Raw genomic sequence first — 18,760 nt, 5'->3', positions numbered from 1 at the left:
CTGACTTGGGAAATCATTGGCAGAAGAGAATACAACCAACCTGGTAAACACTAACACACCACCTGAGCCAGACAGTTCTCAATGACAAATTTTAACAGAACTCAGTAACAAAATACCCCAGCTATTTACATACATGCATTTTCTATGCATGTAAACACCTCAGCACAGAAATGCAGACAAGACCAGGGATGGAGGGGTTACTTTCCTTCTAATCTCATGATTCACCTGAATTTTAGCTAGGCTGAGTTCCGTCAGTGTCCTTCCCATTTGGGGGGTAATCTGGTATAGCACATCTTAGCTTTTCTTTCAAGCCATACCCCACAGACTGTTCCAATCTTCCCCGTTTACTCAGCTCTCCACAACTTCTGTCTCCTGAAGAAGTAGTGGAATGGTTCCAGAGCTCCTCGCTCCTTGTTTCCTGGCTTTCAATCCCCATCGCATTATATAAGCATACTTTGAAATCAGTAGCTACATACACACATAAGTGCATGTACACAGAGCGCGGGGCTCTTCTGCACCAAACATTAATATTGCAGAAGACTGTAATCCATTGCCCTTTTCATTCCAGTCTTGATACTCTTCCAAAGTTCTGTTAAAAGACATTTTGTCATGTTAGAATTCCCTTATCACCGTTTACTTTCAGCTGTCCTCTGCATATATATTATGTCAGCCTACAATTAAATAATTAACTACGCACTAAATGCTGTATTCCTTCTTAAATGAATTTCAAAATTCAGATCTACTTTCATTTCTTTAAACACGGCCCAGCAAGATCTATTGGGATGACATATTTATTAGGAACTCACTTCTGGGTGTGGATAGTCACAGCTACTGATTATGTACTGAAAAGTATATATGCATATACTACAAAATGTAGAAAACTTCATTGCAAAACTTCCCTTTAAATCACATAACTGCTTTCGAGCAATGAATTTTCAGAAAACTTTCTGGTGCTCAGTAGTTTCTAAGTGTTCAAGCCTTTTTAAGAAATTTTGACTATGAATAATATAACCCTAAGAGCGAATGTTTTCATTAAGAGGAAGTAAAAACACTTCTCATGCTTCTTCAGCAGTTATAAAAAATTACTCTCACTCAGCACAGGGAGGGAAAAACAAACCCTAGAATATAAGTGGCCTTTCAAATAATTGTAATATCTGCATAGTCTGTACTTTGATATTTGACAGCGAGGAGACGCACAAGATCGGAGTCCTTGGTTGTATACATAAAGGGACAGTTAAGCTCCCTAAGGAGGACAAAGCATCCTGAAATTGCAGAATAAGAAATAAATGACAAATATGAGAAAAAGAAAACAAGCAGGAAAAGGCAAATACAAATTTTACACACACAAATTCCTAGTCTCCTCTGTTCCACACCTTACAACTGTTGCAGGAAAATGCAATGCATTATCCTTTGGATTCCAGACTCATTATTCTTCCAAAGGTGTCATGAAAAATATTCTGTAACTGCATAATTTCTTTAGCATGCTTTTCTTTCAGTTATTCTCTGCTTAAAATATATTGGCATTCCCTAATTTAATCAGTCATGATTTTCTTTTCAGTCGAATTTTGAGTGTTTAAATGGGTGGTGCATGGGAGTGGCGGGGAAACTATCTGCATTTCACTGCACACTTCAGCAAAAACTCTACAGCCTAGCAAAACTAATGAACCCTACTAAAACAAACATGATATTAGCTTAAAAAAAAAAAAAAAAAAGTTTTTCAGTCAATTTTACTTTTACTCTACAAAGATTACTTTGAATTTTTAGTATAACTTCTATGGCTTTGGTGGGAGGCCTTCTATCTTCCACAAATCTAATTTTTGTTGTGGTCTGTTTGCTTGCTTTTTTATCCTCAGACAAATGAATAGATAAATTAAAGAAGATTCAATGATATTTTCTTTTTTTTCTTTAAGGTCTTTTTCTCTAGATCTTTTGATCTGAAAATCAAAACTACTTTTCTCCTAGGGTTTTCTAAATTTTCTTTAATAGTTCAATTATTTTTACTTTTCACTACATAAGGTAGTATTGTATTTACATTGTTACTGACAAATTATGGTTATGTTTCCTTCCTGGAAATGGCTGCATTTCAGACATTAAACTTTGCTATATAACATGAAAAACTTTATGTATCTCTCATTAAGAAGGCATCATATGTAAATCATATGATTGCTAATTTGAATAGGTATAAATACTCAGAAAAATGTTATACTGGAAGAAATATACTCAATTTCTGGTGGTTGTTGTGGGATTTTCTTTTTTTTTTTGGGGGGGGGGAGGTGGGATTGTTTCAATAATGAGAAAGAACTTTCAATATATATGAAATATCTGCGATAAAGATACAATTATAATTGGTTAATTTTTCAAATCAGCTGTCTCAACAGTATATTTGAAGTCCAGTTTAACATTCCATACAATTTTGCACATGCAGTGCTCATTTTAATATGCTGCCATCACTGATAGCTGCTTTTGCAGGCAGCTGGAGTCCATGTAGTAGTCCATGAAATGTAGAAAAATATACTTCCTAATTTATTCTCTTTAGCTTCACTGCAAGATTGTAAGACAAATTAGATTTTCCAATTCTCTTCAGGGAAAGCAGTGACATTTTCTGTTATCTTTTAAGCACTTGAGTAGATGAAGAACAAAGAATTCAATAAACAGTAGTAGCTAGGCCACCCAATATCTAATTACAAGTGCAGTATTTAGAAGTACAATGCTACTCTATTTTCTAAATTTTCCACCTAATGGCAGATTTTATAGGCTTTTAAATTTTAAGGGGTCGCCATTAAGAAGAAAGAAGAGCATTTCCTGAAATTAAATATTTTTTTCTGTATTTCAAAGGGCCTTCTGAAACACATATCCAGAACACTGAATATTTTCCTGCTGCTAATTGGACGAGGCCTCCTGAACTATCTACCCTTCTCTCTTCTACAGGATTTTCCAATGCTCTTTTGAACATGGTAGAACAACTCACCCCCCCAAATTCTTTTTTGTTCCCCCTCCATAGAGTGAAATAAGAAAGTAAAATAAACAATCGAAAAAAAAAAAAAGAAACAAAACACCTAAACAACTGTTCAAAAACATGGAAAAAGTCTGTGTAACATGCCCATCAGGGTAACTTGTCAAGCAGTAATAACATGGGATTACATAGGCTACATACACAGAATAAGGAATGAACGTTAATTTTCCCTCCCACCTGAAAATTCCAGCTAAATTAAAGAGAAACTAGAAAAGTCATGAGAATCACATGTAAATACGTTTGGTTTCTCTTGACTTTGCAATATTTTGAAACAGAAACAAGGCTAGAAAGAACCTGTTCCCAAATCCTCTAAAAGTTGATTTTTGTTTACGATATGCTAAATATCTTATTTAATTTTCAACTTATAGGTTGAAGATAGTTTTTCCTCTTAGACTTGAGACATTATTGTTGGTAGTAATAGTACGGAAAGTATCTACCAGAAGCTAAATCAGAGTATTTAAACTGGAAGAGGAGGAGAGACCAACTTTGTTTGTAAATGCTTCAGGACATTTTTTGAAATATATTGTTATTGTAATGATAAATTAGAGATATATTGTAATATTCAGTTCTAAAAGCATCAATTTGGGGGTGATTTCTGTGTAATTAGTAGTCTTTGCTGCTATAAGAAACTTATTATCTAGGAATATAGTCGCTCAGTATTAAACATTTTCCTAAACTCTCAATTTAATTATTTCACTGGGCTGCAAAATGACAAAGTAGTACAGCAAGACTTATTACTGAGATGCATACTGTACTCTCAACAATTTAATAAAAAACAAACAAATAAATAAAGACTTCCTGACTTCACAATAGTACCTGTGAAGGGTTAAATGGTAAGAACATTAACTTTCAATAACAACATCCATCTTTGGAATACCTTAAAAACAGTGATTTATTAGTCTTCAGAACACTATGGAGAAACCTCAATTCTTAGTAACAACAAGGGGATTTTTTATTTTTAAACATCTTGAGGTGTAAATAGAATTACATGTGGGTTCGTATAAACTTTGGCATTCATCCCAGAGTTGAGCATAGCAGTCAGAACTCATAAGCCACATTTCTGTGACTGTTTTACCCAACTGGGCAGCTGAACTCCACCACAACCACTCTTTAACTTCCTATCCTCAAAGAAAATGAGGGAGAAAAAAAGATGGAAGGGGCTCAAGGGTTGAGATAAGGACAAGGAGATCACTCACCAATCATCATCACAGGACACAATGTTTAAAGTATGAAAAAATGGAATTGCAGCATAATCTCTACAGGAGCCAAAAAAAAAAAAAATACAGCATTTTCCTCGCATTTTTGAGGAGCATCATATTTAATACATGACAATCACCTGAAATAAGTATTTTGACTTCCCAATAATAACTACCAATATTTAATTGCCACTAGTTTACTGGCTTGATCCAGAGAAACTATCAACTTATTCTGCAGCAGGTGATAAAACTGTTGGTGCTCACTAGAGCACCTACTTGATATCTCATCATAATAGAAAAAAAAATGCTGAATCTGCTGCATGAAGACGAGCTCTTAGCTGTCACAGAAAATCCATAGGTTCTAACATTTCCCATTTCCTTCCTTTCTCTTCCTACATAGTTCTATAACACAAGGAGGAATGTGCCCATTTGAAAGGTTAAATATATATATATATGTTAACTGGTTTTTAAGTCCTGAAGAAACTAAAATTATTTTCCAACTGTGGGTGGAAACAGACATTCAGAAAGCAAGACCCTCATAGCCTGATGCTCTACACAGGGCCAAAATATTAATGTGAAGGAAGACAGCTTAGTGTCATTTACAGTCATGTTCAATGAGAATAATCAGAAGTGTGATTTAATCCAATTCAGCTTGAATGATATTCATTAGGTGGTGTATTTATATTGTTTGTACTTTGAATATTTTTTCCATTTTTACTTTGTAATGATTACACCATTAACTCCGGTTAGACGCCTAACAAAGTGAATAATATAGCAGGCAAAGGCAAATGCGTCTGACTCCATCTCTGTGAAGCACATATAAGAACATGAAGGGGAAGATTATTTTAAGTCATCTATATATAGTGCACATCAGCAGCAAGATCATAGCGCCACAGCCAGTTTGCTGCCTTAGGATTACCAGACTGTATATCCTGTATCAGGAAACATATTTAATAAATCTTCATGATTAACAAAAATTCTGCCACCAGACTCACAAAACTTGTTTCTGACTTTTCCACAGTCAGTCTTAAACAAAGATGCATGTAGCAGTTTCTTGATCTGCCAAAGTTTATTTGCATTTTGGAACGGCTAATCCATCTGATGAGGAAAAGGGAAGAGTGCTGTTATTTAGCAGCTATATCCTAGAGCATTTAGCTCATCTTCTGTGACACACTAACTGCTCAACCTGGTTGCACAAAGTCTTAAAACAAGAGTATGAGAAAATACAAAGAGCGGTGTTCCACAAATGGGTGCTTTGTATTTTCCCTTTTTAACTGACACTCTTGTCACTTTCTTACAGATTATCTATTCAAAAATTTACCGAGATTATGTGATTTCACTGTCAATGCAGGAGTCATTAACTGAACTACATGAATAAAAGATTATTTATTGCACTCAATTAATGACCTGACAGCTATAGACTATTACATCCCTGGCATTCACAAGCATGCTAGATTGCTTCTCAAGTTCAACAGCAGCCTGAGTCCAAAGAGAGATCTGACTCTGAAAATGGGGTTATGTGAATGAAAAGTATGAACTTCTTCATCTTTGTAACTATGAGCAATACTGTTAATATTCACTGCCTAGATGACACAGTGGTAAAGTAATAAAATACCCTCACCATTGGAATAGACAAATAAAACATGGCTCTGTGCCTTTAACTGGTACTTTGTTGCTGCTGCTGCTAATGGAAGAAGTTGTACTGCAGACTGTAGTCCCAGAACATAAATAAATATATTTGTGCTCCACATTTTAAATTTTCCTCATGTGAATCAGGAAATTCTGCCACTCATAATCTGACAGTGAGTTACCCTGTGGCTTCTCTTTACCCTGACTTTGTCCAGAGAACACCAGGAAGCAGGAAGGGGGCAGAATGCCTTTATCATCTTGCTTTACAATTACTTGTCTACCTGCACAATCAAAAATTAAACTATATAGGGCAACAAACTTCAGAGTCCTTTCCTTATCCTGCCTCAACAGCATTGCTTACAGGAATTTATTGGTAATAGTTATTAATAACAGCAATAGCAATATGCATTACAGCACAGAGATAGAATGTAACCAAAGGCATGTGCTAACTACATTTAAATATTGCAATTTATATAAATAACTTAGAAGCAGAAGTGAGTTAATGGAGTAGATATTAAAAGTTTTAAATTACCTTGATTTAAAAAAAAACAAAAAACTAAAGAATACTTTTGCAACAATATTATGAGCATGTATAGCTAACCAACACATAACCTTTACATTATATGATATACCTATATCATCCATAAACCACATATATGGTTTATTTTTGTTTTATTTATTTTGTTCAGTTGGTTTTTTAATCTGGATGCCTTCTCTATATTTTTAGTGTGATTTTATATTATTTCCAACTCATTAACAAATCTTCAGTACCTCAAACAAAAGACATATCAAAACTTCAAATCCGAAGAGCTATCAACTTAAAAAAAGGAGACGTGCAAGAAAATGCATTAAAACTATTAGGGTCTTCACCACGATATCACTCTCCCTTAGAAGGTTTTCTGTATTATGCATACTTGTCAATAAAGCAGCACACATTTGATCTCTCTGCTTAAAAACTGCTTGTCTTATTCTCATCTTCTGGGCTTTTTAGGTGTAAATGACCTGTTGTTTCATGTTACAGAGCTATGGTAAAAATATTCATCTGCTTTTCATGAAATTATTTGCATTTCTCTGAAAGCAGTCGAAAAGTCACTACCTTAAGCATTCAAAATTTTTTCTGAAGTTGTTATAAGCTAGTAGTTTTATCCCTCCTCCCATTTCCCCATGTTAAATATGATGGATATGTTAAGAGATCTATACAATGTTATTTTAAAAATGGATACTACTAAGAATCACAACATTACAGGAGACTGATTTCTCAGGAACTATAGAATAGATACAATAGGTCTGAAACCCTTGGTCTCTGGGAGAGAGCTCTTACAGCACTTCCATGTCGTCAATATTGAAATGAATGACACTGAAGCTTTCTACTCTGAAGCACTCACTGATGTCGTATTTAATAGCAAACAAAATTTTATCCATATTTTGTAGCTGTTCTGTATCTATAAAAAAAAAAATTCCCATTGCATTTCCAATTCAAACCTTTTATGCATCATTGCCCTTTTCTACTAATAGTTTTTTAGCACACTGACTTGAAGCAGAAATAGTTAGACTGGGTATTTTAATTTGTAAAAGTTATTGCTCAAAATCAAAGCAGAAAAAGGTTAAGCGGTGAATGGTATGAGGAATACAAGGAAATATATGCTAGAACATCTTAAATTTCTACTGATTTCTTTTTGTTCATATGCACTCTTCATTAGAAGGTCACACTTTTCTTTCTACAGCAGCAATTTGTCTTTTTTTTTTTTGTAAAAACTATTAAGTTTCAAAATGGGAAGAAATTTCAAAAATGAAGGTGAAAAGGTTAGGTTTTGTCAGCAAAACTTCTCACATATTATTTTCCTCCTTTAAAACTCAATTTAGTGTTATATGACAGGTATCTAACTGACAATAAGTATTATGTTTCCTTTATATTCCACTGTTACTGTGCTTTTAATATACAGAGGGAAAAGAGCAGTAGTAGGAGAAGAACGTTTTGGTCTATATACTTATTGAGTCTGTGACTAAAACGATGTTCCTGATTAACACAATTTAAGCATAAACCATTGTGCTAATTAGAAAAGATGAGAAAGTCCTTACATTTTTAATAAGAAATTAGGGGGGGAAATGTCACCTGAAGTGTAAAAAAGAAAAAAAAAAAAGTAATTATTGCATAGTTCTGAAAAAATGGGGACATTTTGGTCAATGCAGAATCAAAATGTGTTTGGATTTTTGTTTTTTTTTTTTTTTTTTTTTTTAGTTTAGATTTAGGCTAAACATAGATTGGAACTAAATCTAGACTAATTCTTAGATGAAACCAATTAAGATCACAAATCTGTTTAATTTACGAGTTGTCTTTTTCTTTAGGAAGAGATGACTTTCTTTTCAGACCCTATAGCACAACTAGTTAGGGAATAAAATACTATCACACATGGAAGGATCATTTCTCACAGCAAATGCAATTCACAGAATCACAGAATCATCTAGGTTGGAAGACACCTCCGAGATCACCGAGTCCAACCTCTGACTTAACACTAACAAGTCCTCCACTAAACCATATCACTAAGGGCTACATCTAAATGTCTTTTAAGGACCTCCAGGGATGGTGACTCAACCACTTCCCTGGGCAGCCCATTCCAATGCCTAACAACCCTTTCAGTAAAGAAGTTCTTCCTAATATCCAACCTAAACCTCCCCTGGCACAACTTTAGCCCCTTCCCCCTCGTCCTGTCACCAGACACATGGGAGAATAGACCAACCCCCACCTCGCTACAGCCTCCTTTAGGGTACCTGTAGAGTGAGATAAGGTTGCCCCTGCACCTTCTCTTTTCCAGGCTGAACAATTGCAGCTCCCTCAGCCTCTCCTCATAAGACTTGTTCTCCAGACCCCTCACCAGCTTCGTTGCCCTTCTCTGGACCCTCTCAAGCACCTCCATGTCCTTCTTGTAGCAAGGGGCCCAAAACTGAACACAGTACTCGAGGTGCGGCCACACCAGAGCTGAGTACAGGGGGACAATCCACACATAGATTAAATCCTTTTGACCTGCTGCAGCTGTGCCTATGGGCATGCACTAAGTATACATCGATTAACAAACAGAATACCCTTCACCTTTTTCTCAAAGATTTCACTCAATATGAATAGGACTTCAGAACCCACTGACATTGCCAGGTACTCCTTGCTTTACCATAATGCTTACACATGTAGATTGTACCACTGATGCAGCAGCCATTTCTTTTAGAGAGAATGAGTGGAAATCCAGTTTAAGCAAAGATGACAGGACAACTCAGTAAAAACAGGTGCTGAATGCGGATATCTACCTTCCTCATTAATTCCTTCAAAACAATTAATCAAATTATAGCTGCTTTACAATTTTTAGAAATATATATATTTTTCAACGGTCACAGAGGTCACCTGAGTTAAAGTACAACATTTTGCTACAGATTAAGTAGATGAAATTAAACAGGTAACTCACAACTAACCATTTTTTTCCATTAAAAAAAAAACACTTGGTGAATGTTCCAAATTCAGCCATCAAGATCAAAATCTTCTCTGTTCTTTGAAATGACACAGTCAGTGCTCTATAGTCTTCAATGGAAAAGAAAGCTGTTAAGATATCATCTGCCCTATTAATATTTTTCCCTCACATTGATATAGCAACTACAGAACAGGAACATAAGCAATACCTGAAGGATCTGGAGGAACTCGTGATATCTATTTTATGATTTTGAACCCATGTATTCTTCAACCTTCCCATTAACATATTCTCAGTTCTTTCCTTTGTTATTTTCTATTGTTATAGTAACTGTGAGATACATAGTAGGAAGCCCTGGAGTAAAACCAGGAGTTGTGATCAAGCTGCATTCTAGGATGTACAGATGCTAACATGTCTTCATGAGGGATGGCATGCCATCATTGCAAATGGGAACGGGCTAGTGTCCCCAGCCCAGGGTCTTGCCTTGTTGATGTCAGTTACAATCAGGACCATATATTGGCACAGTTAGCAGCGTACACTAGTTTCAACATAATTTGTCTTTTTTTTTTCTTCAATACAATGCATGAAGTTGTACGCTCTGGAAGACAATGTTCCGCTAGTAGTAAGGCTATAAATTTACACACTTACTGCAAGCACTACATAGATGAACTCACAAAATAAAAACCTGTTGAAAATATTATTTGAGAATGCCCTGTCAAGTTTAGAAGTTATGTGAATAACCACTGGTTTTATCTCCTTTGTTATCACACACAACAGAATTGTGTATTTTTTTAAATATGATAAAATACCAATACTATTAATTGGTTTAGCAGAAATAGCTAATTGCAGACTGTTGTGATATTTTTTCATATTAAAACTGATTCAGTTTTTGCTTATCAATACGCCTGTTAAGTGTAGACTTCCAATTTAGATTAGCCTAGAATGATAGAGACATTCCATGCATATGCAGCAGCACAGCTATTAAATTTTCATGAAAGTCCAAAAGGCCCACATAAATTATTCTCAATGCAATAGCACCATGCCATAAAAGAAAAAGTGAGGTTTCCTTGGCTGTAAAATGTTTCTTTTGTTTCTTATATATCACAGAAGCAATTTCACAATAGAAAATAATGAGGTTGGCAACACAATAGGTCTTGCTTTTAAGGAAATGAAAAAATATTTTTTAAAGGAAGTTGCCACTCTACTTGTTTCTTTGTAGCATACCTGATAGCATATGAATATAAAAAGAAACTTAAAGTATCCATAAATACATATTGAAAGTTAGAACCCATATGAGCTTTGGGAATCTTTTAGCTCTCCTCTTTCTTGGTCTTCCCCTACTTTATAAGCACATCTACAGTTCATCTTCTAGAACTTCTAAAGATGTAGTTCCATTTTTCTAGTCCAATTAGAAAACTATGTTGTATTCATAACTAATACACTAATAGGGTTGTAATCAAACCTAGTAGGTTTTGTTTGTTTCATTTCAAAATACTAAGAGGCTATGGTTAACTGCTACTGAAATAAAGTAGGTGAAACACTGTGTGGTAGAGAAAAAACATAAATGATTACTGTAGTTGCCTTGAATGTAATAGCATTCCAATATTTTACAATGGGTTTTGTTTTTCTATAAGGATCAAATCCCTTGCTCCTTGTCAAGTCTAACAGAATTGAAGGGCTACATCTAGAAGCACAAGTCCCTGTTTAGTTCTGTAGGCCATCAGTACCATGGTTGGTACCATGGTTGTTAGTTTTGTGTTTTGCTAACAATTCTGTTTTCTTCTCTAGATAGCAAAGTAACTTTAACGTTGATCTCTCTAATCTTTTGTTGATTAATCAGATAAGTTCTAAGGATGAAAGTTCAGGTAATGTATAAAAACTTGTCCCGGTTCCAGTTAGGACAGAGTTAATTTTTCCTCATAGTAGCTGGTAGGGTGCTATGTTTTGGATTAGGATGAGAAGAGCGCTGATAACATGCTGATGTTTTAATTGTTGCAGAGCAGTGTTTACACCAGGCCAAGGACTTTTCGGCTTCTCGCTCTGTCCTGCCAGCGAGCAGGCTAGGGGTGCAGCAGGAGCTGGGAGGGGACAGACCCAGGACAGCTGACCCAAACTGGCCAGAGGGGTATTCCATACCATCTGACGTCATGCTAAACAATATATAGGGGTGGCTGGCCGGCTGCTCGGGGATAGGCTGGGCATCGGTCAGCGGGTGGTGAGCAATTGCATTGTGCATCACTTGTTTTCTTACACATTATTATTATTAATACTATTATCATTATCACTATTATTATTATTGTTATTATTATTATATTCCTGTCTTAATAAACTGTCTTTATCTCAACTCACCGGCTTCACTTTCCCGTTTCTCTCCCCCATCCCAGAGAGGGAGGGGGGAGGGTGAGCGAACGGCTGTGTGGTGTTTAGCTGCCAGCCGGGTTAAACCACAACAAAACTTCATAAGACAATCTGAAACTTCTTTCATAACACACTCTTTATAACTGATGACTCAACCCTGTGCCTGAAATGGAGATAAGGTTCAAATCCAACATTCACATGGACTACCTGAAGAAACCTAGGATGAAAAACATTACTGCAGATCAGAGACTTGAAATGTATTCTTCCATACCACAGGGCAACACTCTGAACTATGTACAACAAAGCCTCGGAAGCGTTCTCTATGTTTGCTCTTTGGGACAATTCAGAATGAAGAACTTACAAATCTTGACAACTGCTATGAGGTACATTTGTTAATCATCAGTCAGCCCTAAGCATAAGTGAAATATATGTTTCAATAACTAGAACAACGAAGAGTACAAATCAACAATCTTACACATGTATTTATAAACTAACTAAATGATGTTTATGTAGGTTCTCTTTTCAAGCCAATGGAAAATAGCACAGAAGATAACCACATGTCCTCTGTAGAATGAGATATTTAAATATGGCATTTAATACCCTCTAAAATAATTCAAAATGTAAATAAACCCCACCTAGTTAGCGTCAAAAAACCAGACAGTCTCTGATTCTCTATAGATGTTTCCATATTAGCAATGTTCTAACACATTCCACTGAAACTTCAAACAACTGTGATAATGCAAAGTAACTAGAATAATTTGGGTTCCAAGATTTATAACTAACTTATTGCTAAAGAAAAACGATTATGCTCTCAGAATGCCAGAAAGGGAAAGTAATTCACAGGAGAGAGGGGAGAAAAACAAAGTAAAACTTCATTTTCTGTTTTCATTTATGAGACTACTTTTCAAAAAGTGCCATCATGATTCTTCATGTTTCTGGGTTTCAAATGACCCTCAGCACAGGCCTTCTGAATTTTTCAAACTTCAAGCAGAATTAACTTTTCTAATTATTATAAGGAGGCCAATATAGCTGGATTTGCTTTTCTTTTATTTTCAGCAAGCACTGGGATCTTCCATCTACTTGCTTTTAAGTATTATTGGACATTTCTGAAAGGGTGGCTGGTGAATGAAAACTAAAAGGTCACCTCTTGATCATACAGCCAGATTGCAGCTGAGTGAACAAGCTCACCTTACTCATTGCACTCCCTGTCTTGGCTAAGGTTCAGAACCAAAGTGGAGCACAAGACATGTTCTGAATAAGCTAGGTTATTAATGTCATTCTGCTGTAGTATCTAAACAACCTAGAATAAATCTGACCTCCACACTGCATTGGCTAATAGAACTCTTTTTTCTGTTCCCATTCTGCCATGTTTATGTTATGAGCCACAGGAACACTAAGTCCTCAAAAACACCAATCTATTTGAAATAATGTAGCTCCCTCCTAACTAAAAGGAAATCAGATGAACTGAGTTGTATCAGTAGGAATAATTTATTTTTGCTGAGATCTATTTTGAAATACCCCTCAGCATACTAAGGAATTCATATGTCAGAATTTAATCTTTTATATTATGCAAAATATTTTCATCCCCTTTGTGGAGAAGTTAAAAAAAAAAAAGTTTCAAGTTATTGATAGCTCAGAACAGTAAAGCCTTTAAGTCTGATTTTCATTTGCTCTTTAACAAGGTAAGAAGGCCTTAAAACAGGCATAAATTCAATTTAACAAAATGCCTGAATATAAAGCCTCAGTGAAGTTTCCTGTTACAGTATCAAGTTAAGTGTTCACAAACTTACCAGCTTCTGTGAGGCACCCAGAGATATTAAGTCTTAATAACTTCAGAGAATGTGACATTTTGGTGCATCTAAAGTTAGACAGGAACTAAACAAGTGCTTTGGAGACCTACATTTTAGGCTTTGCAAGCCTATTTCACATATACCCTTGCATGGGTCTGGCAAAAAGTAATACATAAATAAATAAATAAGCTTTAATCTTCCAAATTAAAGGGAAAGGGAAATCGTATTTAGCTCATACTAGAACTCTAGTAACACCCTACCCCAAACCCTGCTTTTCTTTTTTTTTTTTAAACTGGAAGAATTCTTTTCTTTCCAAATGCAATAAATTGTATAAGAAGTGATGTGATGAAAAAAAAAAAAAAAGTAATCCATAACAATGTCTCTTGTACATTGTTGTGTAAAATTGTAAAACTGGAAGCAAATATTCTACTTCAATTTTACAGATCCAGGGATCCTATTCTAATTTCCTGCTCCTTTCCCTCAGCTTTAACATCATTCTCTCTTTTCTGCTTAACCATCAACAACCCTCTTGCTTTATTTTATCTGCAAGTAATTTCATTTTAAAGATTAATTTTGTTTTAGCGTGCTTTCAGTTTTCAGGAAGTTGCCACTGGCTTTAATAGAAGGAAAAATCTGGTTTCATTAGCTATAGTGAAATCGGAATTGATATTTTTTGCAACGGCAAAAATGTTATGCTTGAATAATATTCCTGGTCAGATACTTCCAATATCTGCCATATTTTCCAATTTGCAACATTCTTCCTCCTCACTGAGTTGTGACCAGAAATATCAAGGTTATATTTCTGTTTCTGGGTACTTTTCAGAAGATAATGTTCCCATTAGCCATGTGGTTACTCACCAGATAGAGGCATCAGGTGCAATTGAAGTGGGAAGTAGTCGATAAAACAGTTCCAGGCTTTGCTCTCCTTCCCAACGTGTAACTGCTTGTACCTCATGTTCGTCTCCTTTGAGTTACAAGTTTAAAGTTATTTCCAGAAGTGAAACACTGGAACTACCCTTTAGCATAGGCACCTGCAGTGTAAAGTGTTTTATTTGTTAAGAATTTATGGATACCTCCAGAAATAATATATAGATGACCTTTACTAATATGGGCTCACAGGACCTGAAACTTGATAAGACCTTCAATATTTTCCCTCTCACATTCAGTTATAATTCCTTCTGAGCAGAAGAAATATGAAAGAGGGAAAAAAATCACCGCAGAGAGTACTTTTATGTTTAAAGTTTTGATTCAAGCTATTACCATATTTTTTAAGAATAAAACGTGGAATAGGAACAGAGCTACCTATATAAATATAAACTGCACAAGAAGGAATTATTTTCTCATGTAAATAGTGTTTCACACTTTGGTGGACAAATTTTAAATGCAATTTCAAAAATTTTAAAAAACATGTATAACTTCAGCATCTCTTATCAGTAGCAAGATCTTTCAGATGTGAACCTAATGCTTTGAACACATTCCATTCTACAGTGCTTTTTAAATTTAAGAACAGCATGAATGAGATGTGGGTATTTTTGAATGAATTAATTTGAAATATGAAATAAGCTTTTTTCAGTTAAAAATTTAGTCCTTAGTATTACCTGGCACAAATATATAGAATGATTACTTTTGTTCTCAAATGAGTTTAGGGACTGCTGTTTCAGCTGCCAGTACCGTAATACAGATATGCATTTTGCTGATAAGTATTCTTGCAGTGACCCTAAAATACAGCAGTTTATTTGTCAGTTGGTTTACTGACCAGCTGAAGTACAGAAATTTCTGTATACGTTGGTTTTGTTTGTTTGTTTTCTTGAGAAGTCAAAAGTTTTCAAATGGGAAATAGTCACTTAAAAAAATAAAAATCTATTTAGTTCAGCTAAAAGACCAACTTTCTATAGCAAAGCATTATGGAGAAAGATTTTTCAGCCATTTCTGAATGTGTTTGAAACTGCTTTCTATTTACTATTGATATTTACTTCATGACAGTAAATTATGTTATATTAAAATGTAATTTTACATTAGATTAAAGCCGCATCTGTTAAGCAGATGTTTTTATAGACATAAATCTGAAGATGTATAAATGGAAAAAAAAATAGGAGTACAGTGGAAAAAGAACAAAGTACTGTAAAAGTTACTCTTGTAGTCAATGTGATAACTAGCTCTTCCAAAATGAGTACAAGGTCTTTTTCAATTTCTGTCTCTAGCACCAAGGGACAATTGGACTAGGTCTCTTATCCACAGCCATATAATCAAGTGGTCTAGCTAAAAGCATACACAATATTTCACAGGAACAAAAATTAAAAGTTGAAATTTTATTCCTCCCTGAGAAAAGGAAAACACTGCTTCCAGGCTCAGATCTGCCAAATGCTCAAGACACCCATCAGGAGTATCAGGTGCATGCACCAAAAAAATAGAAATTCCATTTCAACCATGTCACTGGTAATGAGTATCCTCAAGAACTAGTCCTCACCTAGCACACAAATAAAAATTGCCCCGAAGTAATAAATGGTACTTTATATGCAGTTTGAAAGGCATGTTAAGGTTTCTACATTCAATCATAAATACCTTTTCATGGTTTATAAGATATGATTAACAACAAGGCAATAGCTAATGACTTAGAAAAGGATTTTTTCCCATTGTTTAGACCACTGTATTAACAGAAAGTTAAGACATCAGCTATAGTCTTGAAAAAACACCCTAATGCAAACAGAACTAGGAATAAAAACGTATGTGTTCTCTTTGGATGTGAGGCTGTATTAGAAGTCTTCTAAAGCATGCATGACATATAAAATCAAGCAAACAAGCAAATATGAGAGAATCTACTAAAAAGACAAAAAAAAAACAAACAAAAAAGCAGGCTATTGTGCAATACTCTGACATATTATCCAGTTATACTCTTTACTTAGGTAGTCCAAAACCAAATCAATATGAGCAAATTCATAGAAACAAATTGATATGAGTTTCCTTCAGGTTTACAAATTCACTCATCAGGAACAGTGTCAAACTATCGGTATTAACTCCCAAGCTTATTTTTCCACAGAACAGGCAGCAATAAAGGTAGCCCAGCCTTTCACTGTGCTGTGAGGGCACCTCAGCTCTGTTTAAGAGCCAGGAGCAAGAATAGCTTTTTTTTTTTTTTTTTCTCCTCTCCAAGCCACTTCTTCACATCCTCACTGCAATTGCCAGCAAGAGGTGACAAAGTACAGGATGGGATCACCAGGCTAACTACAAGCCGTACAAGACCACCCACTACTGCACCGAGCCAAGCCAGCAGCTGCCTGAATGTCACAGCACTTGATCACACCTAGGATGAAACAGAAGCACATGCCAGCCAGTAAATTGATGGAAACTATGTCATGCTATGGATGGGTGACAGCAGGGAACTGTTTACTTAATTACACTTTGGGGAAGTGTCCAGTTGACGTTTTATGAGCCAGATTCTCAGTTTGGTTTTATTTAGACACCTCCCCTCCTCTTTTTTCTTTCAACCCCCCCCCCCCCCCCCCCCCCCCCCCATTCCCACATACATATTTGAAATCTCGTGGTTATAACAAAGTAGCCGGGCAGTCACAGGTAAGTCCATAAAAGCAGTGGAACACCCTGTAATTTCCATGCCTTACATGCACACATAAACACTTAACCCCCACACATCTGAGATGTCTGAAATCCTTTTCACCCTTTTAAAAAATTACCCTTCCATCAGCACCAGGTACAATGTTTGGTGGTTCTGGCAGCTACTATTTTCTACCCCATACCATTCGGTATCCAGAAATGTGGCAGTCCTTACTGACATCTCCTGAAGGGCCTAATTTTCTATGCATTTTCTGAGCTTACCTAACATATAAAGTTCAAACTAAAACATGCTGGAAAATGGCATTGTAACCATGTTCTACTAACTCTGGCCCAAAAGTACCAAGTGTTAAATTATAGGCTTCTTCAGCACACGGACATAAACCAACTTTTCTCCTAATCCCAAATAACGACCCACCTGTGAGACTATGGGTATTTCCTCCACTTGAAACTGGTCTCCCGGACACACAGCAGTATAAAACTTGTGAGAACAGAAGAGCAGGTAAGAGGGACTCTCCACACCATTGCCTGCTCGTCAAGAAATAGCAGAAAACTCAGCTCAAGTTCCACATTCCCTTGCTTGCTTTTGTGTTGCACAATAACTAAAAATATAAAATAGAAATAGATAAGAGTAGAATTATATACAGATGAAAATAGAAACAATCCACAGAACATTAACTAAAACCACAGGACCCTGCCTTTTTTGTCAAGCAAGGATCAAAGATAAACATACCCTAACTTGTGACTCTGTGGCCATGAGTTAGCTACATGAAATAGCAGAAGTAACTCCAGGGTCAAACTATCAAAACTTACTGGATTTGCCTACACACACCGAAATAAAAAGCAAAACCAACAGCCATGTCTAAGAAACCCCGAAGTCATCACTACACCTTGTCTTCAGGGAAGTCTGCTGTGGGACATCCTTGGTCCCCTAATTCCCAGGCAGGAAACCAGCCTGGGATGTGCCATGCTTCCTTCCAGCAATATCCTCAACCCCTCCATGTGGTATCAGGATTTGGAGTGGAGTGTTGCAACAGAAAAAGTGGTGCATGTTTAGATTCTCCCTTACACAGAAGAGGGATGCAAACGTGGCGCACATTTGTGTCAGAGAAATGTTTCCAGGAACTGCTGCTGAGACACAGCCACAGTAGTCAGAGATGTAAGCAACTTTACACCTCAAAGAAAAGATAGAGGGAACGATCATCAGCTTTGTAAGTACCACAAACTGAAAGCTGGATTTTGAAACTGAACTACTCCTTCTGATCACATTTCTTTGTATAATATTTGAAGAGGTGAGTATGTGAGATTTTTTTCCCTTTCCCCGTCCCTTAAATGCTGGTCTTCATGTTTCTGAGTAACTAATTAAAAGATATTTTTTTTTTCTTTTTATATCTAGATTTTGAGTACCTACATAGAAAAGATAGGAAAGATTACCTCCCCCCAAACGTTTATGCAAACAAACTTGCAAAGATGAGTTCTTGAGGATTCCTTTCAACTCTGGTATCTTGGTAATTAAAAAATAATTAAGCAAAGCAAACAAAGCAAAAACTACTTGGGTGCCATAAAAGGATAATTATAAACTACATCTAGAGAACATTTAATTCCTGTGGCTTGATTTCTGACAGCTTCTTTTTAATCTGAAATCTGAAAAAATACCTGTAACCCGTCATGTTAATTGTGGTTCCACTTCTGAATGAGGATTCGATGTTGAATATTTCTAGCAAATAAATATAGATGTCTTCCAAAGCTATTTCA

General features: G+C 35.8%; 1 long non-coding RNA gene across 1 annotated transcript in view; it reads right to left on the bottom strand.

Moving 5' to 3' along the window:
- The window catches only part of LOC136790715 (uncharacterized), a 59,521-nt gene extending 41,828 nt beyond the window's left edge, over positions 1 to 17,693 (bottom strand). The window contains exons 1-2 of the long non-coding RNA XR_010831138.1: positions 17,424 to 17,693; positions 14,297 to 14,469 (exon numbers count right to left, since the gene is read on the bottom strand). This is a non-coding gene — a long non-coding RNA (uncharacterized lncRNA). The remainder of the gene's footprint in view (positions 1 to 14,296; positions 14,470 to 17,423) is intronic.
- Between the last annotated feature and the right edge of the window lie 1,067 nt (positions 17,694 to 18,760).

The sequence above is a fragment of the Anser cygnoides genome, chromosome 4 (genome assembly GCF_040182565.1).
Source record: "Anser cygnoides isolate HZ-2024a breed goose chromosome 4, Taihu_goose_T2T_genome, whole genome shotgun sequence".
NCBI classification, from domain to species: domain Eukaryota; kingdom Metazoa; phylum Chordata; class Aves; order Anseriformes; family Anatidae; genus Anser; species Anser cygnoides.
The sequence above is the reverse complement of the archived record's forward strand: the minus strand, read 5'-3'. Positions and strand labels throughout refer to the sequence as shown.